General features: G+C 50.6%; 1 long non-coding RNA gene across 2 annotated transcripts; it reads right to left on the bottom strand.

Annotated features, from left to right (window-relative positions):
- Window positions 1–523: 523 nt before the first annotated feature.
- LOC132663713 (uncharacterized) lies at window positions 524–9,604 on the bottom strand. Of its 2 annotated transcripts, none has more exons than XR_009603227.3 (5): window positions 8,185–9,604; window positions 7,035–7,168; window positions 6,535–6,773; window positions 4,797–5,111; window positions 524–2,880 (listed from the first exon to the last, which is right to left on the bottom strand). It is a non-coding gene; the product is annotated as an uncharacterized LOC132663713 (long non-coding RNA). The 2 variants fall into 2 exon arrangements; XR_009603228.3 differs by having other exon boundaries at window positions 8,358–9,604.
- Window positions 9,605–11,595: the final 1,991 nt, after the last annotated feature.

Genomic DNA, 11,595 nt, shown 5'->3' with positions numbered 1-11,595 from the left:
CGACTCTTGATTTCAGCTCAGGTCATGATCTCTGAACAGAGAGCTTTCTGTCTCTCCCCCACTCATGCTGTCTCTGTCTCTCTCAAGATAAATAAATAAACTAAAAAAAAAAAAAAAAGAAGAAGAGAAAGCAATGTCCCCTTCCCCCCCTCCCCCCCCCCCCCGCAGTGCTGGCAAGGATTAGGGGAGAGAGCTTCCCCACTTTGTTCATGGGAACAGGAATGACTACAACCATTTCGGGAGGCCATCTGGCAGGACCTACTGAAACTCTACGGTATCGATACCCATTTTAATATCAGTATCCATGAAAGTATTAAAATACACCTACCCTTTGACTGAGCAGTCTCCCTTCCCGGAAACCATACTATAAAAGGAGGGTGTCTCTGGCCACACTTTTTGCCAACAAAGAAGTAGGATAAAAGGCAATTTGCAGACAAATGTATTCAGTACGAGTCCAGTTTTGTAAAGCATACAACGGTTTTGTAAAACATCACCTCGAATATGTAAGAACATGGTGAAAAGTGTGGCTGTTGGCGGGGTGGGAGCTTAACTCGAAGAACCCAAGCCTCGATGACGCTGATTATGACGATTTTATTGTGCACAAAGATCACTTTGTGATTGAATTCTTCTAAGGAGCTGATTAGTGTGGATGTGAACGGTGTGCAGGTTACAGGGCCCGGAGGCTTCATGGTCACCCCCAAAGGGGCACAAGTGGACAGATGTGCAGGGAGACCACTGACTGCCTGTTTGCAGAAGGGCCGTGGGGTGTGGGCTGGCACCGCCTCCCTGGCTAGAAGACCTGTTGTCCTACATCCAGGTCCCTGTTCCTGTCCCTCTTCTCCCAGAGTCCCCTGGGAGTCGTCCCTGCTGGTTCCTTTCCAGGGTTTAAGGCTCTGCAAAGGCCACGAGAGGCTCCAGGGGACCCTCCCTCCAGGGGCTGCAGGCACACCAGGTAGGGAGCTGATGCCTCCGCATCTCTCCTCATCACCCCCTGTCCTGTTTCCCCGACCTGCTCATGACCGCTCTACCGGGATCTGCTGTCGTATGCAGGGCTGGGCCCAGCCCCAACAGGATGAAGACGGAGCCTGGGCACCAAAGTCCTCACCCTACTCAAAATCTGAAAGCCTGGAAGCTGGGGGGGAGGGCCCACGTTCCTCCATCACGGGTGGACACGGCAGGTGCAGGAAGCAGCAGGGACGGGGCACGGTGAACACAGTTGTTTCAGTGAAGACAGGAGGAGTTTGCTTCTTTTTTGTCTGTTTATTATTTTTGCATTTTTATTCACGTTTTATTTATTTTTATCTCATTGCAACGCCAGTACAGGTAACCTTCATTGTAATATTAGTTTCCGGTGTACTGACAGTGATGGAACACTTTCTTTCTTTTTTTTTTTTTTAACATTTATTTGTTATTAAGAGACAGAGCGTCAACAGGGGAGGGGCGGAGAGAGAGCGAGACACAGAATCGGAAGCGGGCTCCAGGCTCTGAGCTGTCAGCACAGAGCTCCATGTGGGGCTCGAACTCACGGACCTCGAGATCATGAGCTGAGCCGAGGTCAGACACTCAACGGACTGAGCCACCCAGGCGCCCCTGATGGAACACTTTCATATGTGGCCCTGTGCTCATCTCACGTGCTCTCCTTAATCCCCATCATGCACTTCCCCCTCCCACCCCCCCACCTCAGTTTTTTCTCTACAGTGAAGAGTCTGCTTCTTGGTTCGTTCCTCTCTTCTTTCTGCCCCCTGCCCCCCACCTGCTTCGCTCATTTGTAAGGAGTCAGCTTCTTGCTCTCTTTCTCATTCCCCCTTGGCAGGTGGAGCCCGGCCGCCCGCATGGCTCTGCTGAGTGCAGGAGGGACGCCTGGGTGGCAGTCACTGGAAGCACAATATTCTGGGGTGACATTGGTGACCGAAATTAATTCCCCAGCCTGGACTCTTAAAACTCATGATGCATATCTAAACGAGAGACTCCTGCAGCCTCTGACCTTGAAGTGAAAACCCCAGAACAGCTAGGATGACTCACCCTTCAGAGTCTCCAGCCTGGAAGCAAACAGTGAGAGGTCTTTGAAAGACCCTGAAAGTATCTTTAAATAAAAATGTCTCCTTCTCTGTGTGTCAGCCGTGTGGCTCATCAGCCACTTTTCCTGGAGCTGTGGGGCTGCGGACAGCGGTCCCCCTGACCAGCCACCTCCATCACGCTCCATGAAGGGCTCGCAAGGATGGACCCCAGGCTGAATGAGTGACAAGCGGGACTCTCCTTCTAAAGGCAGGTCACACCCTCTGGAACGAGACCGCACCACTGAGTTCGAGTTCAGCCACAACCGTGATGCTCTGGGCCTCGGTTTTGTCGACTGAAAATGGGCCCAGTAAGCATGCTTCCATGAGTCATCTCCTGCAAAGCACTCAGCCCCAAAGCGTTCCAGGAGCCATTCTTGTTTCTTCACCAGGAGCGTATTTGCCCGCTCATTCGCGGCCACAGGTACCGGATGTGTGTGGCTAGGACGCCCTTGTCATTGCAGGATGTTCCATGGACAGCATCGTGCTCAAGCTAGGCAGCGTGACAGGGCAGGCAGGGAGGTGACCCCCCGCATCGTGGTTTCAGGATGTGGCGGTCTGAGGGGAATGCGGTCAAGGTGATGACCGTGGAGGAGGTGGCTTACACAGAGATATTATATGGATATGCTTTTGTCCTTCTGCAAACGCGTAATACCACAAACGTGTCTGCCTTTGAATACAACTTGTGTTCAGTTGGCATGACTCACAAGCCCTACAATCTTCTTCCTCCTCCTCCTCTTCCTCTTCGGTGTTGCCTCTGTCTTAGGTCATCAGTAGCTTTATGCCCTCTGCCACCGAGCCTCTTTCTGTGGCTCTGATGATCTGCCTGCAATAATGCGTAACACAATTGGATGAATGGTGTTCCTAAGTGTAAAATCAACAGGTTCTTTTACGTTAAAAAAATTATGCAAATTCTTGAACCTATGTGGGTGTTGTTTCCAGGCACTTTTCTCGATAAAGAACTAATGAGATGAATGGAAATTGATAGAAAGTAAGTAATCGATGGAATAAATACTGGTTTTACTATAACCCAAGTTCCTTTATTAAAAACAAGAAAAAGGGTTGTAGAATAACATTCAAAAGTAAAATATTAATAAATGAATGCATGATGTTTGGTTGGATCCCAGATTTAGAAAAATACAAGAACAAAAAGCAACAGCAGCAAACCCCAGCCCCAAAGGACATTATCAGCACAAATAGAAAAATGTGACTATGGACCATCTATTTAGGTAATGGCATTATTTCAGTGTTAACTTTCCTGAGTGTGGCAATTAATTGATTTTTTTTAAGAGACAGATGCCAAAGTATTCGATGGTGAGGTGTCATGATGTCTGCAATTAACTCTCAGATTGTCCATCAGAAAAAGTACTTATGTGAGCGTATGTGTGAGAGCGTGTGCGTGAGTGTGCGTGTGTGTGTGTGTAATTTTTGCCTGTGGACATAGGCATGTGTGTGTCACATACCGATAGATCTGGAACAAGCTTGGAAAAACATTAACAATTGGTTAATCTAGGTGAAGGATACGTAGACATTCATCCGATTATTTTCGCAACTTTTCTGTAGGTTGAATATTTCATAATAAAAGGCTGAAGAGAGGCTAAGGAATTTTTTAAATGACGTGGTAAGAGTATATTTCCATTTAAGAAAGGCCACGTCTCTAACCTTTCAAAATCAACTGGTGGGTAAACATCACTTTGTATATTTGAATTCCTTTGTTTCCAGTGGAATATTTTCTCCTTCTTTTCAAAATATGGGTCCCAGTTTACTAAACTGGATATATTTTGTGCTTGCATTTAAAGTGTACCGTCCCCTAGTGCTTTTGTATAAACTTATTTGCGAATGAAATCTTAACTTTGGGGATAAAACCTCAGCATGTCCGACTCAGACCCTTGGGCATCTCAAGGACAAATTCCGGTAAGTTCTGTCATCCCCTTCTGAGGAGCCAATGCGCTCCCACAGCCCAGGGGGACTTCCAATATTCTACACACATGCTGAGGGGCACCCAGCGGTGACACGTTCTGGCCTCATAGACAACACTGGGCCACAGGGACTGTGGAGAACGATCTCTGGTCCTGGTACAAACACAGGTTAAGAAGACTTCTCCCTTCCACGTGCATCACTTAGGATTCTTTGCCGCATGTGACGGAAACCTTGGTCAAAACTGGAGTGAGCAAGGACAGGAAAGGAATGGCTCCATTGCTGCAAAAGAGGAGGAGGACAGGCAGGTTCCATTGCTCACAGCACAAGGACTCCCTGTGGTTCTGCCTTCCCTGGAGCTCCATTCCCAGGTCCTTGGCCAAGCATACCAATATGGCGGCCCAGGCCCTGGGGATCCATGGAGGAGCCTGAAGAGCTGTTTCCCAGGGGTTCTGGGAGAGGCCGCCCTGGGTCTCAGGGCGTCACGTGCCCACCTCTGATCCATGAGGGAGGAGGCCGTTGAATAAAAAACACAGCCGTGAAAATGCCCTGAGCAGATGAAACCACTTTGGTCATACAAACAAAGCTTAATTTAGATTATTTTGCCAGACTGACTGGACCTGGGTCAGTCCTTTGCTTGCGCCTCTGGAAGTCACAAGCAAAACTTGAACTGTTTCCCAAGGTTGGTATGAGGTAACCACTGACCAATTCCCTATGACTTAAGAAAATTCTAGCATTAGGACCAAAACCTGGAAGAACACACAGCCACTGCCTTCTCACCATATGAGCTGCTTTATAAGAATCCACCCCCGAGCCTCACGCTACCTTCCGGTTTGAGTGCTCCCGGTTTGCAAACTTCCTTTTTGGTGTGTGCATGATAAACTTTTACTAATTGCTACCACGGTGATTCACTGGTTTTACTTCTGTTATTTCTGAACCTTTGACAAAGTGAACGCTCTCGCTCCCGGATGCCGTGTTCGCTGGAGGAAACGGACGCACACAGTCACCCACTCCACCATCCAGTGTGCTGAGGTCAGGACCCGGCGGTCCCCAAGTGTCGGCCAGCAGAAGTGGGGTGCATGACGTTGGAGTCCCGTGCCTCCCCAGAAATCATCCAGATGACTTAATGGAGCATACGACCTGGGATAGAGAAGGAAGGGAGTTCAAGAAGGAAAAAGAAACATCTTACTGTTCTTTCTCATCTGAAACATTGTCAATCTGCAATAATCCAGATGCCCTCTGGGTGGATAGAGGACCCTCTTTGTTGAAGAGCCTCATCTGGCTTAGAGTTGGAACAGGAGATCTGTTGGAACCTCTTTCAGTGTGGACACATTGCAATAGAAATTCACTAACATTTCTGGTGTCCCACCCTGATCCCTACCTCCTGTGTCCTCCAGGAGCTCCTGATGGATGCTGTCTGGCTGGAACAATAGGTTTCTGGCATGGAAAAGTCTAAACAGGGGCCCAGGGACGACTGCCCTCAACTCTGTCAACTGCATTCCCTGAGAGAGCCCAGCAGTATGCTGGCTACACTTGGGATGCAGGGAAGGGGGCTTGGGGGGTGTCCAAGGTCAGTTCCTCCCAAGTCCACCCTGAGACTAGGGTCTGAGTCCAAGGAATGTACTAGGCGCTGTTCCCATCAAGCCCTGATAAGGAGCGCAAGTAACACAGAAGAGAAGCAAGCCAACGTGGGGTGTTTTACTGAAGTTATTGCCATGGACAGTGCTGAATCAACCCCGTTGGTCTTGAGATGGGTGGAAAGTGGACAACACACCTTAGCCTTGTCCCACCAGAGGGTCAAAGAGTCCAGGACCTTAATTTACCAACTTCTGTGGGTTCATGAGTTCAAGGTTATGCCTGGGGTCTTCAACTCCCTGCCACTTTGCATCAATCCTATGTGGGGGTCAGGCCCATAGGGTCCTCAGATGGACTGGTGTGGATGCTTCTGTAAGAACCCACCAGGGCACATGGCTTCGGTGACTGCCCGGGAGTAGGGAGGGCTGACTCAGCTGCAGGAGATGTCTTGTTAGGTGCTTGTCGGAAATAGTCTAACAGTCCCCCCACGAAGGGCTCATGCCCCAGGGCTGCCTTTCAGGTCCCCTGAGGGGGCGGGAACACCTGCTCTCACAGGCTCAGATGTCACATAATTCACAAGGAGCCAAATGAGATTAGAAACTGTAGGAGAGGGCAGGACGCAGGGCTACCGAGTACTGTAGCCACCTGGCCGTCTCAGCGGGGACATGGCGACCCTGCCCAGCGTTGGTCCCGAAGAGGTTCAGCCCACACATGGTGGAGAGATCGAACGGCCAAGCTGAGTGAAATCTTGAACATGTTTGCTTTCCTGCTCGACGGGGTTGCTGAGGTAGCAGCCACAAGGGGAAAGAGGTGCTAAAGGCAATACGTTCTTATACAATCGGGGCACCAAACCCAGTCTGGTAAAAGAACTTGGGGCCAAGAAGAAGGAGGTCTGGGTGTCTCTCTATTTACCGTCAAAGTACACAGAGCGGAATACTAGAGCCCTCTAGACAGACAACTGAGTTTAAAGCTCACCTCTTGTACTCACCATGGATCTTTGGGCAAAGGATATGCATCGTCTCTGAGCTTCTATTTTCTCATGTGAAAGCTCAGGATGACACAGCTTATCTTGCAGATTTGTCCTGGGGGTTACACGGGATGGTGCGAGGCACTCACGTTACGGGGACTCGGTCGCGGAGGTATCGGCTGGCTCGGCCCTGCTGTCACTAGACGGGCGCCTCGTCACAGGTTTTATAACCGCGTTACATGTCAATGACCCTGTTATTTCTGTAAGAAGGCCAGGGGAGAGGAAGAACAAAGAGGAAAAAATAGACACTCACAAGGGAAGAAACTTAAATCCCCCAGGGAGACAGTCGACTCTGGGCAAGCTATTAATACAGGAAAGCTCTCAACGTATGTGGAGCGTGTCCATTTTCTTGGCGTGAATTCAATTTGGTGTCCTCTCTAGTGGAATGCTAAGTGGACGGGGTGGGAGAGGCATAGAAAGGCCAAGAAAAAGCTTTTATGGATGAACCCCTTCCCACTTACCCAGAAAGACCTGAGGAACCGTCGGGGCCTGAATCAACAAGCCAGCTCAGCAGCTCTCCACGTGAACGTCTTTGGCTGCGGCCACAAAAATCTTGACTTTGTGCTCAAAATAGAGCACTGATTCAGAAGGCTTCCTGATAAGAGACCAAAATGAAACAGTAAATTGTACTGTCACAAAAGACAAGGGAGGGTTTTAAAGCTCTATTTTGGGGGCCCCTTCTCTCTTCCCTCTGCAGGCTGAAGTCATTATCTGCAGTGTGGGCCTGTGGGCTTCCAGCCCGCGTTCCGGCGGTTCTGGGGGGGACAGGAGCTTACTCACGTGGTGGGAAAGACTGATTGCTTGGTGTGCTTGTTGTTCATGAGGGCTCAGTGGCTGAAGACCTTTATTGTTGTTGCCATGTAAGACCTTCAGTCATTAGGCAAGCTGCGGGCTCTGGAATAATCTATTTCGGGACACTTGATACAGAATGGAGTTATGTGACAGCCCCACTGTCACACCCAGAAATTGGAATTTGGAGGCGAAAGCAATGAGCCGGTAGTAGGTTTCCTTGAAAACTAGCCTTTGTTGATAGGACACAAAGGCTTCGCCTTTGCGAACAACACAGTAGAGAAATCTGCCTCTTGCCACATATCCCTGCGGGTCTGTTTCTGTCACAGTGGGATGGAGCTGACTGTCCTGCAGCCTTAGAATGTCCCCAGAGACAAGACCCCAGGCCACCTTCCCCATGGGGTGCTTGTCAAATACAGCCATGCCGATGTGGTGCCCGGGTGGCTCGGTCAGTTAAGCATCTGACTTCGGCTCAGGCCATGATCTCAAGGTTCACGAGTTCGGGCCCCTCATTGGGCTCTGGGCTGACAGCGCAGAGCCTGGAACCTGCTTGGGTTTCTGTGTCTCCCTCTCTCTCTCTCTCTGCCCCTTCCCTGCTCCCGCTCTGTCTCTCTGGCTCAATAATAAAATAAACATTAAATTTTTTTTTTTAATACAGCCATGCCCACATAATCAGGTCATTTCGTATTCCCAGCACATTTTTAAAACTTTTTCATTTTGACGTCATTTCACGTGTGCAGAAATTTGCAAGAGACGTAAAAACGGCCCCCCCCCCCAAATGCCCTCCACCCAGATCCCCCGGATGTTAGCATTTCACCACACCTGCCATACTATGTGCTGTAGACGCGGAGCATTTCTCCTGGGCCACTTGAGACGGAGTTGTAGCTACTGTCCCCTCTATTCTGAAATGTTCCCGTGTGTCCTGCCTGGAGGCATTCTTTTACACAAGTACACACGCACGCAATGACAAAACCAGAAACTTGACACGGACGTACTAATTTCACAGAATATCCAGGCCTTCTTCAAATGTCACCAGTTGTCCCAGCAATGTCCTTTAGAGGAAAGGACAAAGGAATCCTCGTCCAGGATCACACACTGCATCCAGTTGCTGGTTCTCTTCGGGCCCCTTTAATCCGGAACAGCCCCGCAGGTTGTCCTGAGATCAATATTTTTAAGGAATACAAGCCGGTTACTTTGGAAAACGTCTCTCCCTTTGGACCGAAGGAATGAATTACCCAGAACGTCGACTTCCGGCAACGATCAGAGTAACGATGGATTCGGATCGTCATCGGCGGACGCCAGAATGTGCAGGTGACGGTTCGACAGACTTAGCACGTTCACGCTGGCCGCGAGCTTCACCCCAAGAGCCAGCGCTCCTGGGTTACAAGGGGAGGAAGACCAACGTCAGGGCGGGGAAGCCTGGCCCGCCCGCCTGAACTAGGCCACGGGACGGAATCGGGGATGCGCTGACTTCAGGCACCTGCTGATGCGACGGGCTGAGAAAACAGGGCACTTGACTTCGGTCGGGTTCCTGCCCGGAATGCAGAACCTGGATGTGTTCGTGACCGCCCAGGTGAGCGCAGCAGAGCGTGAGCCCGGCGTGAGGCCACGTAGGGCTGCGGGCCCTTCCCGGATGAGGGGCGCTCTCGCCCTGGGGCCCCACTCACCCCGCGAGCTGGGCAGAACCCACCGGAGCTCCAGGCTCAAGAGGGGCCTTCCCGGGCTCCCCCTGCCCGCACGGGGCCCCCTTCCTCTAAACTCAGGAGGAACTCGCCAGCCCACCTATTTCCCAACAATCCTCGGCTTGGACTCCCTGTTTCATATCCTCCTTTTCCCACGGCATCCTGTAGACCATGAAACGCTTACAGTTTAATTAGCACCGTCAGGGCCAGCGTCATCCGTGACCCTGACTCAGCTTCCCCCGTGGAGCTGCGCGACTCCCCACCACATCCTTCCTTCTGTTTTCTCTCCACTGTGTTAAGAAAGAGCGTGCTCTGTTGGCTGAGTGTTAAGGGTTTCTCCCGAGCGAGCCATTGCTCAGGTACTGACTGCTCGCTCCCTCCTCACCGGCAGCTCCGACCCCTGGCTCAGCCTGGTGGGGATGCTTGGGGTCATGGTGGGGGGGTGCTCATTTCACAGAGCAGGGGACGCTACTGGGCTCAGGGGAGGGCGGTTGATGGTCCCAGCCCTCCTGGAATATACTCGGGGAGGGGAGCAAGCTGGAGGTTAGCAGGCAGAGGGAGGTGAAAAGTTATTTGGGGGGTGGGCATGCAGGGTGCCGTGGAGCCCCCCGCGGAGATGCCCTGGGGGCAGCTGGCTGTTTGCACCTAGAGCTCAGAAGGGAGACCGGGCGGTGGGCGGAGGGCGAGGGAGAGCGCTGCTGGTGGACGTCACACGGGAGCAGGTGCAGGATGAGAAGAGCCCTCCCAGGAAGACGAGGTCCTGCAGAAACTGTCCCTGTAAGGACGCCCGGCACCTCATTCCCTTTCTGTGTTGTTTTCCACGGGGCTTTCCAACCATGACCAAAGGGACATGGGGCTTGAGTTGAGCTGAGAGCTCGTAACATGACCTCCTGAGCTCAGCTACGACGTTCGAGAGCCCCAACTTGGTTTTGAAAGCTCCTTCCCCTGCGTCTGGTTGACTGCTGCTCCTTAATCACGTTCAGAGAATCCGGGACGGACGTTGTGGTCACGTGGACTTTGGGAGACGGAAATAGGACTCTCCGGCTCCCTCACCTGCTCTTCTCCGTTCCCCGTCGTCGCCAGGCCCACGCCTGGTCCACCTGCCACGCACCAGCCACAAAAAGATATGCAGACACAGGCCGTCAGCGCCTCATGTCAGAGGTCTGAGGGCGGGCACGGTCCCCCTCCCCCGCCCCCGGTCTTCTTCTTTGTCGTTTATGCCACCTCCCCCCCCGACCCCTTACTAGTCCCCGTTAGCCAACGGGCCGTTTTAGGGTCGTCCGGCAGGAATATAAACATCCAGAGAATTTTCTGCAACAACAAGAAGAGATAATATGTCTGAAGCCAGCAGGCTAGTTGTGTTTAGGAAAATCACCATGGGATTTAAGATGAGGCCTTGATGTAATGCAATTGGTGGTTTATGAAAATTCCTTCAGACGAACCTCGGCCTTATAAACATGACCACATTCCTTGCTGGTGAATAACAGGCAGGGCCCAGTGGGATCATTTTTAAGTGTTCCATTTCACTTTCTACCTCTTATGGGGGGAGGGGGGCCAGGGGGGGAGGGGGACTTCACAGCCACTGCTTTCTGTGGATGCCGTTTAAGGCTATAAGTAATAAAAGGGAAAATCCAGAAATAATTTGGGAAATTAGTCATCTGTCTTCAAACTGTGCTCAGTTACAGGGTGGTGTTCCATGTAATGTCCTTATGGATCTGAAAAAAAAAAGTAGGAGTCTGTAAGGGTTAATAATCACTTGTATAAGGGTCAGAAAGGTCCAGATTCATGTCCAGAAACAAGGGTGGGGGGGGGAGAAAGTTCCCATTTGTGCAACTGTCAGAATAATTCCCATGATGGAAAATTATGTTCTGGGAACTGGGAAAACATCTTGACTTTCTCTACGGTTACTAGTTTTATGATGCTAAATGCCAATAATTATGCTGTACTAGATGATGTTTAACGTGGCTTATTTAAAAACAGGAACACAATCTATTGAAAGCATTTCCCAGTGCACACCTACACAAACGTTGCTAATATCCACTAATAAGTGCCTCTCTGATTTTTTCAAAGTGTCTAAAGGAGAATTAAAACGGGAAAAAAGTAGTCTCCAAATGTTTCTTATTTCTTTGCCAACTACTATCATGATCAGTTTAAGACAGTGAATTTTCTCTTTGATGTTCTGTTAGAAGGTACCTCTTTTTTAAAAAAAGTTTTTAATGTTTATTTTTGAGAAGGGCGGGGGGCAGAGAGAGAGGGAGACACAGAATCCAAAGCCGGCTCCAGGCTCCGAGCTGTCAGCACAGAGCCCGATGTGGGGCTTGAACCTATGAACCATGAGATCGTGACCTGAGCCGAAGTTGGACGCTTAACCGACTGAGCCACCCAGGCGCCCCTAGAATGTACCTCTCAAAATAATAGGGGCTCTGGGAGGATGGGATGGGAGACCTGCTTCAGAAAAGAAAAGACGAAAAGTCTTTGGAGTCCTAAGGAATCGGCATGGTCAGCCCTGGAGAAACCTCGGGCTTAGTTAACAGGCCACGTCAGATTTTCC

The sequence above is a fragment of the Panthera onca genome, chromosome D4 (assembly GCF_046562875.1).
Source record: "Panthera onca isolate mPanOnc1 chromosome D4, mPanOnc1 haplotype 2, whole genome shotgun sequence".
NCBI lineage: Eukaryota > Metazoa > Chordata > Mammalia > Carnivora > Felidae > Panthera > Panthera onca.
Note: the sequence above shows the minus strand (reverse complement) of the source record. Positions and strands in the feature narration are given on the sequence as shown.